Raw genomic sequence first — 16523 nt, 5'->3', positions numbered from 1 at the left:
GGCGGGGGCGGAGGCGGGGCGCACGCGCGGGAGGCGGGGCCAACGCCGCCGGGCACCGTCGCAAAAGACCCGCGTGCTTGCGCTCGCCGCCGACCCTCGTCCGGCGTCCACGGCAGCCCTCATGGAATATCGCCAAATGGCGACAGACCCTCTCCCAGTGCGGCCACCGCCCAGGCTTTCGGGGAACGTCTCTCAAGTGCTCCGCGCTCGCTCGCCCCCATCTCGGGGGCCAAGGGGCCATCTACAAAGTCTGACTCATCTCGTTGCCCACTGCAGCAGAAGATTGGGGACTGCAAGGCTTGGGGGTTCGGCCTGGTATACACCCTCATTCATTCATTCATTCATTCAATTCACCATTTATTTATTGAATGCCAGATACAGTTGTTGGCGCTGGGCATGCTACAGAGAAAAACACGATAAAAATCTGTGTCTACTTGAAACTTACATTATGTGAGAGGTAAAAGAAACAAATCAGCTAGTAATATCAGGTACTGGTAACACATATGAATACGATAAAACAGGAGGATGTATTGCAGGCAGGCTGGAGTGGTCAAGGAAGGCCTCACTCAGCAGTGACAAGAGCAGAGATATAAAAGGGTGAGAAAGCGCCAGCTTTTTAGAATAAGCTGGGGAAAAAGCAATCATACCAGGGGGAACAGCAAGTGTAAAGGCCCTGAGGTAGGAAAAGGGCTGATCTGCCCCCGAGTTGAATCTAAGGCCAACATGGATAAAATCCAGTGAAGTAGGGGGGGAAATAGGGATGAGCTTGGAGCTGTAGTCAGGGTCCACATCCTACTGTATCAGAAATAGCACAATGATAACAATTGTCAATGTCTCTAGACTTCTGCTGAGAAACATGGACTTTACTCATGCCATGAAATTCCCCTACCAGTCTTGAGATGTGTGCTGTTGTTATTACTATCGTACAAGTGAGGAAACTGAGGTTTCTAGATGGAAAGGCAATTCACCCAAGCCTTGCAGTAAGGGCTCAAATCAAAACTGGCCTGTCTCCCATGTCAGGCCCTTGACCTCTAGGTTATAACTGTCTCAACAGTCTGTGTGGCCTCTAATTCTTATCCTGCAGGCAAATCGGTATCCTATCCCCATCACCTGGGTATGGGACCATATCCAAAAAAATGCTTTCAGATCAGCATCAGCTCAAAGGACCTCAGAAGGCAATGAAGAGTCCTAGAAATTTATGACAAGAAGCAGTAGCTTCAAGGAGCTGGACTGGGGAGGCCAGTGTCCCCTGTGTAGACATATCTGAAACTAGGGTACTATCTTGGAATGCCAGAAGCAGTGGGGAGAGGAGAGGACTTTGCAGGGATTCTGTGAGAATCAACAATAATCCTGATTTATATTCCTAAAGTGATTTCTACTTTTCACAGTGTTTCTTTGATCCTTTAAGTGGGGAGTCTAGAGCCACACTGCCCGGGTTCTCTGACTCCCAGCTTTTCCATTGTTAGCTGTGTGACCTCATGCAAGTTAAACTCTCTGTGCCTCGGTAAAATGGAGGAGGTTATTAGCAACCTCATCAGGTTGTTGCGAGGATTTAAGTAATACATGCAAAGTGCACGTAGTAAGTGCACTTAGCTATCACCTAATTCAATACCCCTGGGGAATGGTATGGTGGAAGAGAAGAGGCTTAAACAACACAAAAGGAAAGCAGAGAATTTTGACTCAGATAGATGTGAGTTCAAATCTCGGCTTGGCCTCTCCTGGCTATGTGACTCTGGGAAAGTCACTTACCTCTCTGAGCTTCTCTATTCATCACCTGTGAACCAGACCCAGTGCTGCCCCCCCACACAGGGATGTGATGTGGATTAGATGAAATAGTGCAGGTAAGGCCCTGGACCAGAAATCCCAGACTAGCTGGAATCATCTAACTTGCAAATACTTTTTGTTGGCCCACACAATGGCCCCTCCCAACCCTCATATCTATGAAACATTTTCAAACATATAGAAAAATTGAAAGAATAGTACAAGAAACATCTGTACACTCCCCACCTGGATTTGATCATTGTTATCACTTTTCCACATGTATGTATCTACATTCATATGTTGAAAATTTTTATTTTTTGCTAAATATTTAAAGGTAGGCAGGGCGATTACACCTGTAATCCCAGCAATTTGGGAGGCAAAGGTGGACAGATCGCTTGAGCTCAGGAGTTTGAGACCAGTCTGGCCAACATGGCAAAACCCCATTTCCACAAAAAATACAAAAGAATTAGCTGGGCGTGATGACGTGTGCCTGGAGTCCCAGCTACTTGGGAGGCTGAGGTGGGAGGATCTCTTAAGCCCAGGAGGTGGAGGTTGCAGTGAGCCAAGATAGCGCCACTGCACTCCAGCCTGGGAGACAGAGCGAGACCCTGACTCAAAAAAACAACAAAAAAAGTAAGTTGCTGCCTTGCTAGTACTTCATGCCTTAATACTTCAGTAGCAAATCCTAAGGAAAATTACATTATCCTTCAGAACCACAGTAATATTAAGAGAATTAACAATTATACCATAACATTCTGTAATATCCAGTCTGTTCTGGATAGAGAGAGAAAGAGAAACCTTCGTACATCTAAACTATGTACCAGTGATCAGTCTCTACTTCTGACCTATCTGAAATAACATGGCATCAAAATAAATTGGTTATGTTTTAGGCCGGGTACAGTGGCTCACGCCCGTAATCCCACCACTTTGGGAGGCTGAGGCAGGCAGATCACTTGAGGTCAGGAGTTTGAGACCAGCCTGGCCAACAACATGAAACCCCAACTCTACTAAAAAATACAAAAATTAGCTGGGCATGGTGGCACATGCCTGTAATCCCAGCTACTGGGGAGGCTGAGGCAGGAGGATTGCTTGAACCTGGGACACAGAGGCAGAGTTTGCAGTGAGCCGAAATCGTGCCATTGCACTCCAGCCTGGACAACAGAGTGAGACTCCACCTCAAAAAAAAAAAAAAAGCAAAATACAAAAATTAGCCGGGCATGGTGTCAGGCAGCCTGTAATCCCAGCTATTCGGGAGGCTGAGGCACAAGAATCGCTTGAACCCTGGAGGTGGAGTTTGCAATGAGCTGAGACTGTACCACTGCACTCCAGCCTGGGCGACAGAGCAAGACTCTGTCTCAAAAATAAATAAATAAATAAACTGGTTATGGTTTTTTTTGTTTGTTTGTTTCAGATGGAGTTTCACTCTTGTTGCCCAGGCTGCGGTGCAGTGGCACATTCTCCGCTCACCGCAACCTTCACCTCCCAGGTTAAAGCGATTCTTCTGCCTCAGCCTCTCAAGTAGCTGGGATTACAGGCGTACGCCACCATGCCCGGCTAATTTTGCATTTTTAGTAGAGACAGGGTTTCACTATGTTGGTCAGGCTGGTCTCGAACTCCTGACCTCAAGTGATCCGCCTGCCTCGACCTCCCAAAGTGCTGGGATTACAGGCGTGAGCCACCGCCTCCGGCTGTTTATGTTTTTAAATGGAAGGAAAACAAAGATGTCAGGGGGATCCAGGGATCCCTACCTCAAACTCCTTCCTCCACACTCCTTTTTCATCTCCAAGTTAGGTTTCCAACTCACTAAAGCATGCATTCATTATATATTCACTTGACTATTCACTTCCTCAGACAAACTCACTGTATTCTAAGCTCTGCTCAAATGTTACCGTCTCAAAAAGACCTTTCCTCTAAAATAGCTTTCCTCTCCCCATCCCAGCACTCCCTATCCATAGCCTTCCTCAGCTTGATTTTTCTCCATAGCACTTTTTATCCCCTGACATTCTACTATACATGTACGGGTTTACTTGTTCATTTTCGTCTCCCAGATCAGAACGTAAACTTCATGAGAGCAGGGATTTGGTTTCACTCTCTGCTGTATCCTTGCACCTAGCACAGTGCTCAGCAGCCAGTAGGCGCTGAATAATTGTTGAGGGATGTCAGGTGTGCAGTGACTGTGTGCTGGGTATGGCAGATGCAAAGATGACGAAGACATTCTTGCACCCTAGTGACATATGACAGACAGGAAAGTGACTGAGGGACACTGTCATAAGGGCAGGACTCAGCATGGCTGGCAGTAGGGAAAGGTGTACTGTGAGATTCTAGATGGTCTTTGAAGGGACATTGAGACAGGTTTGCTCAAGGGGAAGTGAGAAGAGGCCTGCCTGGTTGGAGCAGCTAGTTCTGCCAAGGAAAAGAGGTGAGGGGTGAGGCTGGAGGAGTGTGGCCTGACCCTGTGGCTCAGCATGGGCCCTGGAATCAGACGGATTTGGCCGCCAGTCTTCCTTCCTTCCTGCCCTCACTCTGTCATCTTGGCAAGTCACTTCACCTCTCGGAACCTCCATTTCCGCATCTGTAAAATGGAGATCAGACAGTTCCTTCTTTCTAGGATTGTGCACAGATTACAAATAGTATCTCTATAAAGGGCCTGATATGTAGGAAGTGCTCAATCCATGGGAGCCATCACTATTCTTAACTTTTACTCTGAGCCATAGAGAGCCCTTGAAGGTTTTAGCGCAGGGGCGTGGCCTAAAGAAAGGGAGGTCCTTGGTGAAATCTCAGGAGAGCACAAGTTGGGCCTCTTGTGCTTGTCAATACCCAATTGCAGGCTGGCTGAAACCAAACACGTAAAGAAAACAATCCGGCAGGGCATGGTGGCTAACGCCTGTAATCCCAGCACTTTGGAAGGCCAAGATGGGCAGATCACCTGAGGTCAAGAGTTCGAGACCAGCCCGGCCAACATGGTGAAACCTCGTCTCTACTAAAAATACAAAAATTAGCCAGGTGTGGTGGCGGGCACCTGTAATCCCAGCTACTCGGGGGACTGAGACAGGAGAATAGCTTGAACCCAGGAGGCGGAGGTTGCAGTGAGCTGAGATCGTGCCACTGCACTCCAGCCTGGGCAATAAAGAGCAAAACTCCGTCTCGAGAAAAAAAAATAAAAATAAAAATAAAAAAAGCCGGTGCATCCTTCCCCCTACTTTTCCTTCTATCAAATAACCATCAATGTTCTTCAGGGCAGCCGCCCACCAGCTAAGTTCCAGAATGAGGAGGAGATGCCCCCAACTCCATTTTACCAATAATGACATGTAGCATGAGCAATAAATAAAGCCTCTGAGATATAGGGGCTTTTTTTTTTTTTTTTTTTTTTTTTTTTGAGACAAGACTTGCTCTGTTGCCCAGGCTGGAGTGCAGTGGCATGATCTCGGCTCATTGCAACCTCTGCCTCCTGAGTTCAAGTGATTTTCCTGCCTCAGCCTCCCAAGCAGCTGGGACTACAGGCGTGCACCACCATGCTCAGCTAATTATTGTATTTTTAGTAGAGACAGGGTTTCACCATCTTGGCCATGCTGGTCTCTAACTCCTGACCTCAAGTGATTCGCCCGCCTCGGCCGCCCAAAGTGCTGGAATTATAGGCATGAGCCACCGCGCCAGGCCAAGGGCTATTTTTAATACAGAAAACCTGGCCTATCCTTACTTATCATAAATATACTGTTCTGCAACTTGCTTTCTCCTGACATTATTTTTATAAGATATTTCCATAATGATACATGTGGCTCAAGTTTATTCATTTTCATTGCTGTGTAATATTTTATCATATAACTTGGCCTCACCTTTTAAAATCCTTTTTCCTAATGATGTCTATTTAAGTTTGTTCCAATTTTTTCCTCATACTGGTCCATAAATCCTTAGCCACAATTCAAATTCTAGGAAACCTAAAAATGGAAGGCTTTTTATAATTTATTTAGCAGCAAGATCTGACCTGATTTGAACTTCTTTAGTGGCAAAACCTGACCTGAATAGACAGAAAGCTATTTATAATCATTATGCCACTTAATGTGAATATTCATATGTTCCACTGCGGAAATATTTATTTTTGTTTTTTGTTTTTTTGGTTTTTTTTTGAGACAGGGTCTCCCTCTGTCGCCCAGGCTGGAGTGCAGTGGTGCAATCACAGCTCACTGCAGCATCAACCACATGGGTTCAATCAATCCTCCTGCCTCAGCCTCCTGAGTAGCTGGGACTACAGGCATGGGCCACCATACTGAGTTTAGATTTTTGCTTACAGGATGAACCAGTCCTCTCAAGGGGTATGATAGGAGATTTCATGAATGCACCATATTGTCTTTCAAAATTCTAAGAATTTCTTTTTTTTTTTTTCTTTGAGATGGAGTTTCGCTCTTTTTGCCCAGGCTGGAGTGCAATGGCCTGATCTCGGCTCACCGCAACCTCCGCCTCCCGGATTCAAGTGATTCTCCTGCCTCAGCCTCCCAAGTAGCTGGGATTACAGGCATGCACCACCGTGCCCGGCTAATTTTGCATTTTTAGTAGAGACAGGGTTTCACCATGTTGGTCAGGCTGGTCTCTAACTCCCAACCTCAGGTGATCCGCCCACCTCGGCCTCCCAAAGTGCTGAGATTACAGGCGTGAGCCACCGCGCCCGGCCTCAAAATTCTAAGAATTTCTAAAATTCAAAACACGTTTAGCCCCAAGGGCTTCGGATAAGGGATGGTGGACGGGCACAAACATGACTGCTATGTATGTGTGTGGCAGAATGTATTTTCCAAAGATGCCCTCAACAATATTTCCGGTCCTCATGCTCTTCTAGAACTTTCTCTAATTCCTCTTCCTGTGAATCTGGGTGGGATTGTGAATCATCTATAACCAATAAAAAGATGAAAAAGGCCAGGCATGGTGGTTCATGTCTGTCATCCCAGCACTTTGGGAGGCTGAGGCAGGCGGATCATCTGAGGTCAGGAGTTCAAGACCAACCTGGCCGGCATGGTGAAACCCCATCTCTACTAAAAATACAAAAATTAGCCCGAGCGTGGTGGTGCATGCCTGTAATCCCAGCTACTTGGGAGGCTGAGGTGAGAGAATAGCTTGAACCTGGCAGGTGGAGGTTTCAGTGAGCCGAGATTCTGAGATTGCCCTACTGCACTCCAGCCTGGGCGACAGAGTGAGCAAGACTCTGTCTCAAAAAAAAAAAAAAAAAAAAAGATGGAAATGATGCTGCACAATTTGTGAGGCAATGCAGCTTCTAACTTGATCACTGGGACACTCACCTTTGGAGCCTGGAATCCTTATGCTGTGAAGAAGCCCAGGCCAAGTGGAGAGGCCACATACAGATGCTATGGTCAGCAGCCCCAGCAGAGGTTCCAGATGACAGCCAGCATCAGCCACCAAGCATGTCAGAGAACAAAGCTTTAGATGTCCCAACTCCCAGCTGTCAAGTCATCCTCACCCTTTAAATCTTCCCGTCTAAAGCCCCAGACAAGTTGTCCCACTGTGCCCTTTCCAAAATGATGAGCATGATAAAATGGTTATTGTTTTACACCACTAAATTTGGGATAATTTGTTATGCTGCAGCAGTAGTAACTGGAGCAACACACTTTTTTTTTTTTTTTTTTTTGAGAGGGAGTCTTGCTTTGTTACCCAGACTGAAGTGCAGTGGCGCAATCTTGGCTCACTGCAACCTTTGCCTCCTAGGTTCAAGCGATTCTCCTGCCTCAGCCTCCCAAGTAGCTGGGATTACAGGTGCACACCACCACACCCAGCTAATTTTCGTATTTTTAATAGAGACAGGGTTTCGTCATGTCGTCCAGGCTGGTCTCGAACTCCTGACCTCAAGTGATTCCCCCCACCCCCCTGCCTCGGCCTCCCAAAGTGTTGGAATTACAGGCGTGAGCCACTGCAACCGGCTCAACATGCGTTTATATGTAATTTGTGCATGGGGCAAAAATGTCTCCAGGTCACGTGGTTTACAAGAGAGGATTTGGTGAACAGGTGAGGTATGCAAATCTTCTGCTTTACTATTTTCCAAATTGTTCTCCAAAATAGTTGTAGCAATTTATACTCCCAGCAGCAGTGAAGGAGGGCTTCCTTTATTTCCTGCTTCACCCACCGTTACTGTAATCAGAATTTTCCAGGGTTTGGTCCTTCTGACACCAATCCCCTCTGAAGAGAGAGAGTAAGGTAAGAGTTAGCAAAGGCCTCCAAGAGCTTTGATTCTGTAAAGGACTATGTCTTTGCTGTCAAAAAAAACTGACTTATAGCCAGGCATGGTGGCATGAGCCTCTAGTCCCACCTACTTGGGGGGCTGAGACAGGAGGATCACTTGAGTCCAAGAGTTCTGTATTGTAGTGCACTATGTCAATTGGGTGTCTGCACTAAGTTCAGCATCAATATGGCGACCTCCCAGGACTGGGGGACCACCAGGTTGTCTAAGGAGGGATGAACCAGCCCAGGTTGGAAATGGAGCAGGTCAAAACTCCAGTGTTGATTAGCAGTGGGATCGCGCCTGTGAATAGCCACCGCACTCCAGCCTAGGCAACATAATGAGACCCTGCCTCTAAAATAATTAAAAAATTAAAAATTAAATAAAATAGCCCGGGCACGGTGGCTCACGCCTGTAATCCCAGCACTTTGGGAGGCCAAGGCGGGCAGATCACCTGAGGCCAGGAGTTCAAGACCAGCTTGGCCAACGTGGTGAAACCCTGTCTCTACTAAAAATACAAAAATTAGCCAGGCGTGGTGGCCGGCGCCTGTAATTCCAGCTACTCAGGAGGCTGAGGCAGAGGTTGCAATGAGCTGAGATCACACCATCGCACTCTAGCCTCGGCGACAACAGTGAAACTCGGTCTCAAAAAGTAATAATAATAATAAAAATAAAAAACAAAAACTGACTTATATCCCTTTTTTAAATTCTCCTCAGTCTTTCCTATCCTGTAGAGGAAGGCCTAAGGCATGACAAGATTGCTCCTAGTATTGCCTGATATAACTCATTCTCTCATTCAACAGATATTAGTATTTATCAAGTACTGGCCAGGCGTGGTGGCTCACACCTGTAATCCCAGCACTTCGGGAGACCGAGACAGGCGGATCACTTGAGGTCAGAAGTTTGAGACCAGCCTGGCCTATATGGTGAAATCTCATTTCTACTAAAAATACTATATATATATATATATATATGCCAGGTGTAGCGGCAGGTGCCTGTAATCCCAGGTACTCGGGAGGCTGAGACATGGGAATTGCTTGAACCCGGAAGGCAGAGGTTGCAGTGAGCCAAGATTGCCCCACTGCACTCCAGCCTGGGCGATAGAGTGAGACTCTGTCTCAAAAAAAGAAAAAATAATAATATTTATCAAGTACCAAACTAGATGCCAGACATTTTTCTAGATGCTAAGAGAAAATTATGATGATGATGATGATGCCACTGCCATCTGGGGACCAGGTATTTATTGAATTTTTTAGTCAGCCAACATCCATTCACCTGACTTCTGAAACAGCCAGATTTCCTTCTCTCCTTGTTTTCAGTCTATGTGGTTCTCTGAGGTTGTTAACTCCATTTCCATCTCCAGACATCATATGAACTAGCCTGGCCAGTCAGAATATTATATTCCTTTTGCAACAGTGATTGGTTCAGGGCTGAGCAGACCAGCCAGAGCCAATGATACTAAATGTCCAGCTTTCTTTGTGCCTTTGGAGAGGCCAACTTTCTCTTTCATGCTAGACATAAACATGACAGGTTGTGAGGCCACAGCAATGGCAACTGTTTATCAACATGTGGAACCTGAGAATGAAATGAGCATATGAACAGACGGATACAAACAGCAAAGAGAAATTGAGTCCTAATGATATAGTTTGACTCTTGAATTCACCTAGTCCTAACCTGCCTTTCTTTCCTTCCCCAGTTTTGCATCTGCTGAGGTTTTTACAAGTGTGTTTTTTTTATTTTAAGTGAATCATAGCACACATACAGAAAAATACACATTGTAACAAAAGTATAGTTTGCTAAATTTTTACAAATGGAATATACCCATTTAACCAATACTCACATCAAGAAATAAGGACATGATATAATATATACATGTACATCATATATGTATAGGTATGTATATGCATATGTGTATGTATATGATGTACATGGTCTCCAATTTATGACAGTTTGATGTACCGCTTTTTTATTTCATGATGGTGAGAAAGTGATACATGTTCAGTAGAAACTGGACTTCAAGAAGGCCAGGCACAGTGGCGCATGCCTGTAATCCCAGCACTTTGCAGGCCAAGGCGGGTGGATCACTTGAGGTCAGGAGTTCAAGACCAGCCTGGTCAACATGGAGAAGCCCCATCTCTACTGAAAATACAAAAAATTAGCCAGGCATGGTGGTGCGCACCTGTAATCCTAGCTACTTGGGAGGCTGAGGCAGGAGATTAGCTTGAACCCAGGAGGCGGAGGTAGCTGTGAGCCGAGATTGCCCCACTGCACTCCAGCCTGGGTGAGAGAACAAGACTCCATCTCACAAAAAAAAAAAAAAAAAAAAAAAAAGAAACCGGACTTCAAGTACCTATACAACCATTCTGTTTTTCAGTTTCAGTACAGTATTCAATAAATGATATGAGATATTCAACACTTGATTATAAAATAGGCATTGTGTTAATTTTCCCCAACTTTAGGCTAATGTAAGTGTTCCAAGCACATTTAAGGTGGACTAGGCTAAACTAAGATGTTTGGTAGATTAGATGGATTAGTGCATTTTCAATTTACGGTATTTTCAGCTCACAGTGGGTTTAGCAAGATGTAGCCCCTCTGTATGTTGAGGAGCACCTGTGCTGTTATGTCTGGCTCCGTTTGCTCACCATGTTTTGTGAGATTCATGCATACCGATGAGTGAGATTGTAAAACCATTCATTTTAATTGCTGAATAGTATCCCGTTGTGTGAATACACCATAGTTTACTTTCCAGTCAACTGCTGTCATCTGGCATTTGGATCGTTTCTAGTTAGAGGATACTAGGAATAAAGCTGCTATAAGCTCCCTGGGACAGTGGCTCTCAGGCTTGTGAAATACTCTCTTGATGTAGTGTATTAGGCATAGCTGGGGGCTCACATGATATCAGCAGCCTTAGTTTCTCTCAATATCTTAGTTCTGCTTCCCTCTGAGTTGGTTTCATCAGATTCATGTGTTCCTCCTGACCAGCTTATTCCCAGCTGCTCCAGGCTTCCATTCCCCAGCCCAGTCACTTAGCCAAAAAAAGAAATTTTATAATAAAGTCGCATTGGTCTGGCTTCATTCATGTGTTCCTCCCTGAACCGATCCCTGTGACTAAAGGGATGGAGTGTGCTGATTGGACAGAAGTGGTCACATGCCCACTCCCCAACCCGCCCCCACCCTGCAGCCAGGAAGCAAGATCAGCTTCCTGTGAACCACATGGCTGATGTAAGGAGGGGTGGCTCCCCGAGGGGAAATCAAAGTGCAATTATTCAAGTGGAATTTTTGCTGGGCAGGCAAAAACAACAGATATTTGTGGACCACACCAACTTTTTTTTCAATGCCTTCATGCCTTTAGGTGCTCTGTTTCTGCTACCAGGAAATACTGTGTTCTCTTTCTCCTCATCCTCTAAGATCCAGCTTAAATATTTTTCCCATCCTGAAACCTCCCAGAATTTTTGGACTTGATTCTGGATGGATGTTCTTTTTTTTTTTTTCTTTTAAGACAGAGTCTCGCTCTGTTGCCCAAGCTGGAGTGCAGTGGCGCTATCTCGGCTCACTGCAACCTCCGCCTCCCAGGTTCAAGCAATTCTCCTGCCTCAGCCTCCCGAGTAGCTGGGATTACAGGCGCCCACCACCGTGCCTGGCTAATTTTTTGTATTTTTACTAGATACAGGATTTCGCCATGTTGGCCAGGCTGGTCTCGAACTTCTGACCTCAGGTGATCCGCCCACCTTGGCCTCCCAAAGTGCTAGGATTAGAAAGGCCTGAGCCACCACGCCGGCCTGGATGGATGTTCTTAACCTCCATTTACTCTCCTTCTGTTGGAAGAGGCTCAAAAGCTTAAAACAGCATTCCACAGGCTCTCTTGCAGCTAGGACAGTGGGAAGTTAAATTCTCTCAGATTCATTTGCATGAGATCTGGAGGATGGGAGAGAGGGAGAGGGCGTCTTCCTGGAGCTGTGTCAGCTAAGGGAGCAGTTCTGGCAGGTGGGAGGAGCGTGTACAGTGGAGTCCACTGTGCAGTCCCCACTTAGGAGGGTGTGAGGTAGTAGGATGGAGACCATGGTGGTGGCAGGGAAGCAGCAGTTTGGTAACCTTGGGAGCAAGGCCTTGCTGGAGGAACCTTGAAATCAAAAGCCTGAAATGGCCCCTGAATTCTACTCTTACAGACCTCCTAATGATTTTATAAGCACCTATATCCCTGTATTAAATCTTATTTATTTATTATTATTATTTTTTAATTATAGTCACAGAGTCTTACACTGTTGCCCAGGCTGGTCTCAAACTCCTGGCCTCAAGCAATCCTCCCCACCTGGGAGGGCAAAGCAGGCAGATCACTTGATGTCAGTAGTTCAAGACCAGCCCGAACAACATGGTGAAACCCCATCTCTACTAAAAATACAAAAATTAGCTGAGCATGGTGATATGCGCCTGAAATCCCAGCTACTCAGGAGGCTGAGGAAGGAGAATAGCTTGAACCCGGGAGGTGGAGGTTGCAGTGAGCGGAGATCGCACCACTGCACTCTAGCCTGGGCAACAAGAGTGAAACTCCATCTAAAAAAAAAAAAAAAAAATTTACAACCAGGCATGGTGGTTCGCATCTGTAATCCCAGCATTTTGGCAGGCTGAGGCGGGTGGATCCCCTGAGGTCTGGAGTTCAAGACCAGCTTGGCCTACATGGTGAAACCCTGTCTCTACTAAAAATAAAAAATTAGTCGAGTGTGGTGGCACACACCTGTAGTCCCAGCTACTCCGGAGGCTGAGGCAGGAGAATTGCTTGAATCCAGGAGGTGGATGTTGCAGTGAGCCAAGATCCCGCCACTGCACTCTAGCCTGGGTGACAGAGTGAGACTTTGTCTCAAAAAAAAAAAGAAAAAAAAATTTACTTAATGGGCTGGGTGTGGTGGCTCCTGCCTATAATCCCAGCACTTTGGGAGGTCAAAGGGGAAGGATCACTTGAATCCAGGAGTTCAAGACCAGCCTGGCCAACATAGCCAAATTTCATCTCTACGAAAAAATACAAAAAATTAGCTGGGCCGTGGTGGCATGCGCCTGTAGTCTCAGCTACTCGGGAGGCTGAGGCAGGAGAATGGCTTGAACCTGGGAGGCAGAGGTTGCAGTGAGCCCAGATCGCTCCATTGCACTCCATCCTGGGTGACACAGCGAGACCCTGTCTCAAAACAAAACAAAACGGTACAAACCACTGAACAAACAAAACCCTTAATCTTTACAACAACATCTTGAGGTAAGTACTACTGCCACCCTCATTTGCAGATGAGGAAATCAGAGTCTAGAAGGATTAAGAAATTTGCCCAAGGTCACACAACTGGTTTCTTATAAATTATGTAAGGTTATGGGTAAATTTCTTAATGCCATGGGGAATGCTCTTGATGGGAAGGACTGTCCTTGAAGGTAAGCACTGTTTTTTTTTTCATATTTGCACCCCAGTGCCTAAATCAGCACCCCAAGCACTTGATAGGTGTTTGGTAAATATTGGTTGAATGAATGAATGAAACTATTTATGAATTCAACTGAGTCTGCTGTGAAAAGAAAAAAAAACCTAAAGATTAAAAAGAAATTCAGAGTATATTTTCCTACTAGAGCACAGGTGAGCAAAGTTCTTTTATAAAGAGGCAGATAGTAATTTTTTTGTTTTTTTGAGACAGAGTCTCACTCTGTCACCCAGGCTGGAGTGCAGTCACATGATCACCGCAGCCTGGACCTCTTGGGCTCAAGTGATCCTCCCACCTTAGCCTCCCAAGCAGCTGGGACACAGACTTACAACACTATGCCTGGCAAATATTTTTTTATTTTTTTCTATAGAAACAAGGTGTCATTATATTACCCAGGCTGGTCTCAAACTCCTGGCCTCAAGTGATCCTCCCACCTTAGCCTCCCAAAGGGCTAGGATTAGAGATAGTAAATTCTTTTTTTTTCGAGATGGGGTCTGACTCTATTGCCCAGGCTGCAGTGCAGTGGCTTGATCTCAACTCACTGTAGTCTCCGCCTCCAGGGTTCAAGCGATTCTCCTGCCTCAGCCTCCTGAGTAGCTGGGACCACAGGCATGTGCCACCACACCCAGCTAATTTTTGTATTTTTGGTAGAGATGGGGTTTCACCATTTTGGCTAGGGTGGTCTCCAACTCCTGGCCTCAAATTATCTGCCTGTCTCAGCCTCCCAAAGTGCTGAGATTACAGGCGTGAGCTACTGGGCCCAGCGAAGATAGTAAATACTTTTTATTTTACTGGCTATACTATCTTTGGCACAGCCAATTAATTCTGCTATTCTATCACAAAGGCAGCCATAGCCACTATATAAACAAAGGAGTGTGTTTCTGTTCCAATAAAACTTTATTTACAAAGACAAGCAGCAGACCAGATTTGGCTCATGAATGGTACTTTGCTGACCTTGCCCTATAGGATGAGTTTTAATATATCAAAAGATTTACTGTAGATTACTGTACTTAGTAAAATCATTTTTTTGCTTTGTTTTGAAAAAATTATTTTATTTTATTTTATTATATTTTTTTGAGACAGAGTCTCACTCTGTCTCCCAGGTTGGAGTGCAGTGGCTCGATCTTGGCTCACTGCAATCTCGGCCTGCCAGGTTCAAGCGATTCTCCTGCCTCAGGCTCCTGAGTGGCTGTGATTACAGGTGTGTGCCACCACGCCCGGCTAATTTTTGTATTTTTAGGAGAGACAAGGTTTCGCCATGTTGGCCAGGCTGATCTCGAACTCCTGACCTCAGGCAATCTGCCTGTCTCAGCTTCCCAAAATGCTGGAATTACAGGTGTGAGCCACCATGCCCGGCCCTCTCCAACATGTAAGTAGGGAATATAAAGCTAACGTTTCAACATTGTATTTCATTTATTTTTATTTTTTTGAAAAGCAAATCTTTATTGTCTAGAAATACATATTTTAAAAATCCCTCACAAAAGATGCTATTCTCTAATTTCCCCATCTTCTTTTTCTTTTTTTTTTTTTAAGACAGAGTCTTCCTCTGTCACCCAGGCTGGAGTGCAGTAGTGTGATCTCCACTGCAACCTCTGCCTCCCGGGTTCAAGCGATTCTCCTGCCTTAGCCTCTTGAGTAGCTGGAATTACAGGCATGTGCCACCATACCCGGCTAATTTTTGTATTTTTGTAGAGATGAGGTTTCACCTTGTTGGCCAAGCTGGTCTTGAACTCCTGACCTCAAGCGATTCACCCGCCTCAGCCTCCCAATCATTTCTCCATCTTCTTCCTCTTCTTCCACACCTCTGATATAAAGGACATTATTACACCTTATTAAAACTTCACCCAGATGTCCAGACAATGCTCCATCTATGTATTCTTCTTTATTTGCAAGCTGCATGTTCATATAGCCATCTACAGATACCAGGTAGTCCTAGTACTCCATTCCCCACCTAAGTTTCACCATCCTTGGCTTTCCTATTACTCCACTGAGGAAAGATTTGGATTGAGAGGTAAACTCATCATCGTAACCACAGGCAAATGCTATGGGCGAATGCTGCAGGCCGCTGACCAGGCTGACCAGGCTCCTGACTACAGCAGCTACCTCAGGTCCTGAGCCACTGAGCATCAAGAGAAAACTATGTTCAAGATTTTATAGTAAGGAATGTATTTGGTAACATTCCATGATTTCATACGGTAGAAGGCTCAGCCAACATTCCATGATTCCACATAGAAGGGGGTTTAGCTAACATTCCTTGAGTCTGTACAGGTGAGGATGCTCTGTAGACATTCCATAACGATAAGCAAAAAGGTTCTGCAAACATTCAATGATTTTATACATGGACAGATGTTCTGCAAACGGTTCAAAATTCATCCCACAAGAAAGGATTCTAGCCAGGCGCGGTGGCTCACACCTGTATTCCCAGCACTTTGGGAGGCTGAGGCGGGCAGATCACCTGAGGTCAGGAGTTTGAGACCAGTCTGGCCAACATGGTGAAACTGTGTCTTCACTAAAAATACAAAAAATAACCGGGCATGGTGATGGGCACCTGTAATCCCAGCGACTTGGGAGGCTGAGGCATGAGAATCGCTTGAACCCGGGAGGTGGAAATTGCAGTGAACCGAGATCGCGCCACTGTACTCCAGCCAGGGTGACAGAAAAAAAAAAAAAAAAGAAGAAGAAAAGAAGGCTGGGCGCCGTGGCTCACGCCTGTAATCCCAGGACTTTGGGAGGCCGAGGCGGGCGGATCATGAGGTCAGGAGATCGAGACCATTCTGGCTAACACAGTGAAACCCCGTCTCTACTAAAAAAAAATTACAAAAATTAGCCTGGCATGGTGGTGGACACCTGTAGTCCCAGCTACTCGGGAGGCTGAGGCAGGAGAATGGCATGAACCCAGGAGGCGGAGCTTGCAGTGAGCGGAGATTGCGCCACTGCACTCCAGCCTGGGGACAGAGCGAGACTCCGTCTCAAAAAAAAAAAAAAGAAAAGAAAAGAAAAGAAAGGACCCTGTAAACATTCCATGATTCTGTATACATGTGGGTGTTCCTCAAAAACAGTTCATAATTTGATTTTTTTATTTTATTATTTTTATT

The 16523-nt window shown here is 45.6% G+C and overlaps 1 pseudogene; it reads right to left on the bottom strand.

The window, feature by feature from the left end:
- Window positions 1-15449, bottom strand: part of LOC131382248 (small nuclear ribonucleoprotein F-like) — a 30730-nt pseudogene extending 15281 nt beyond the window's left edge.
- Between the last annotated feature and the right edge of the window lie 1074 nt (window positions 15450-16523).

Source organism: Hylobates moloch, unplaced genomic scaffold (assembly GCF_009828535.3).
Source record: "Hylobates moloch isolate HMO894 unplaced genomic scaffold, HMol_V3 SCAFFOLD_21, whole genome shotgun sequence".
Taxonomy (NCBI): Eukaryota; Metazoa; Chordata; class Mammalia; order Primates; family Hylobatidae; genus Hylobates; species Hylobates moloch.
Note: the sequence above shows the minus strand (reverse complement) of the source record. Positions and strands in the feature narration are given on the sequence as shown.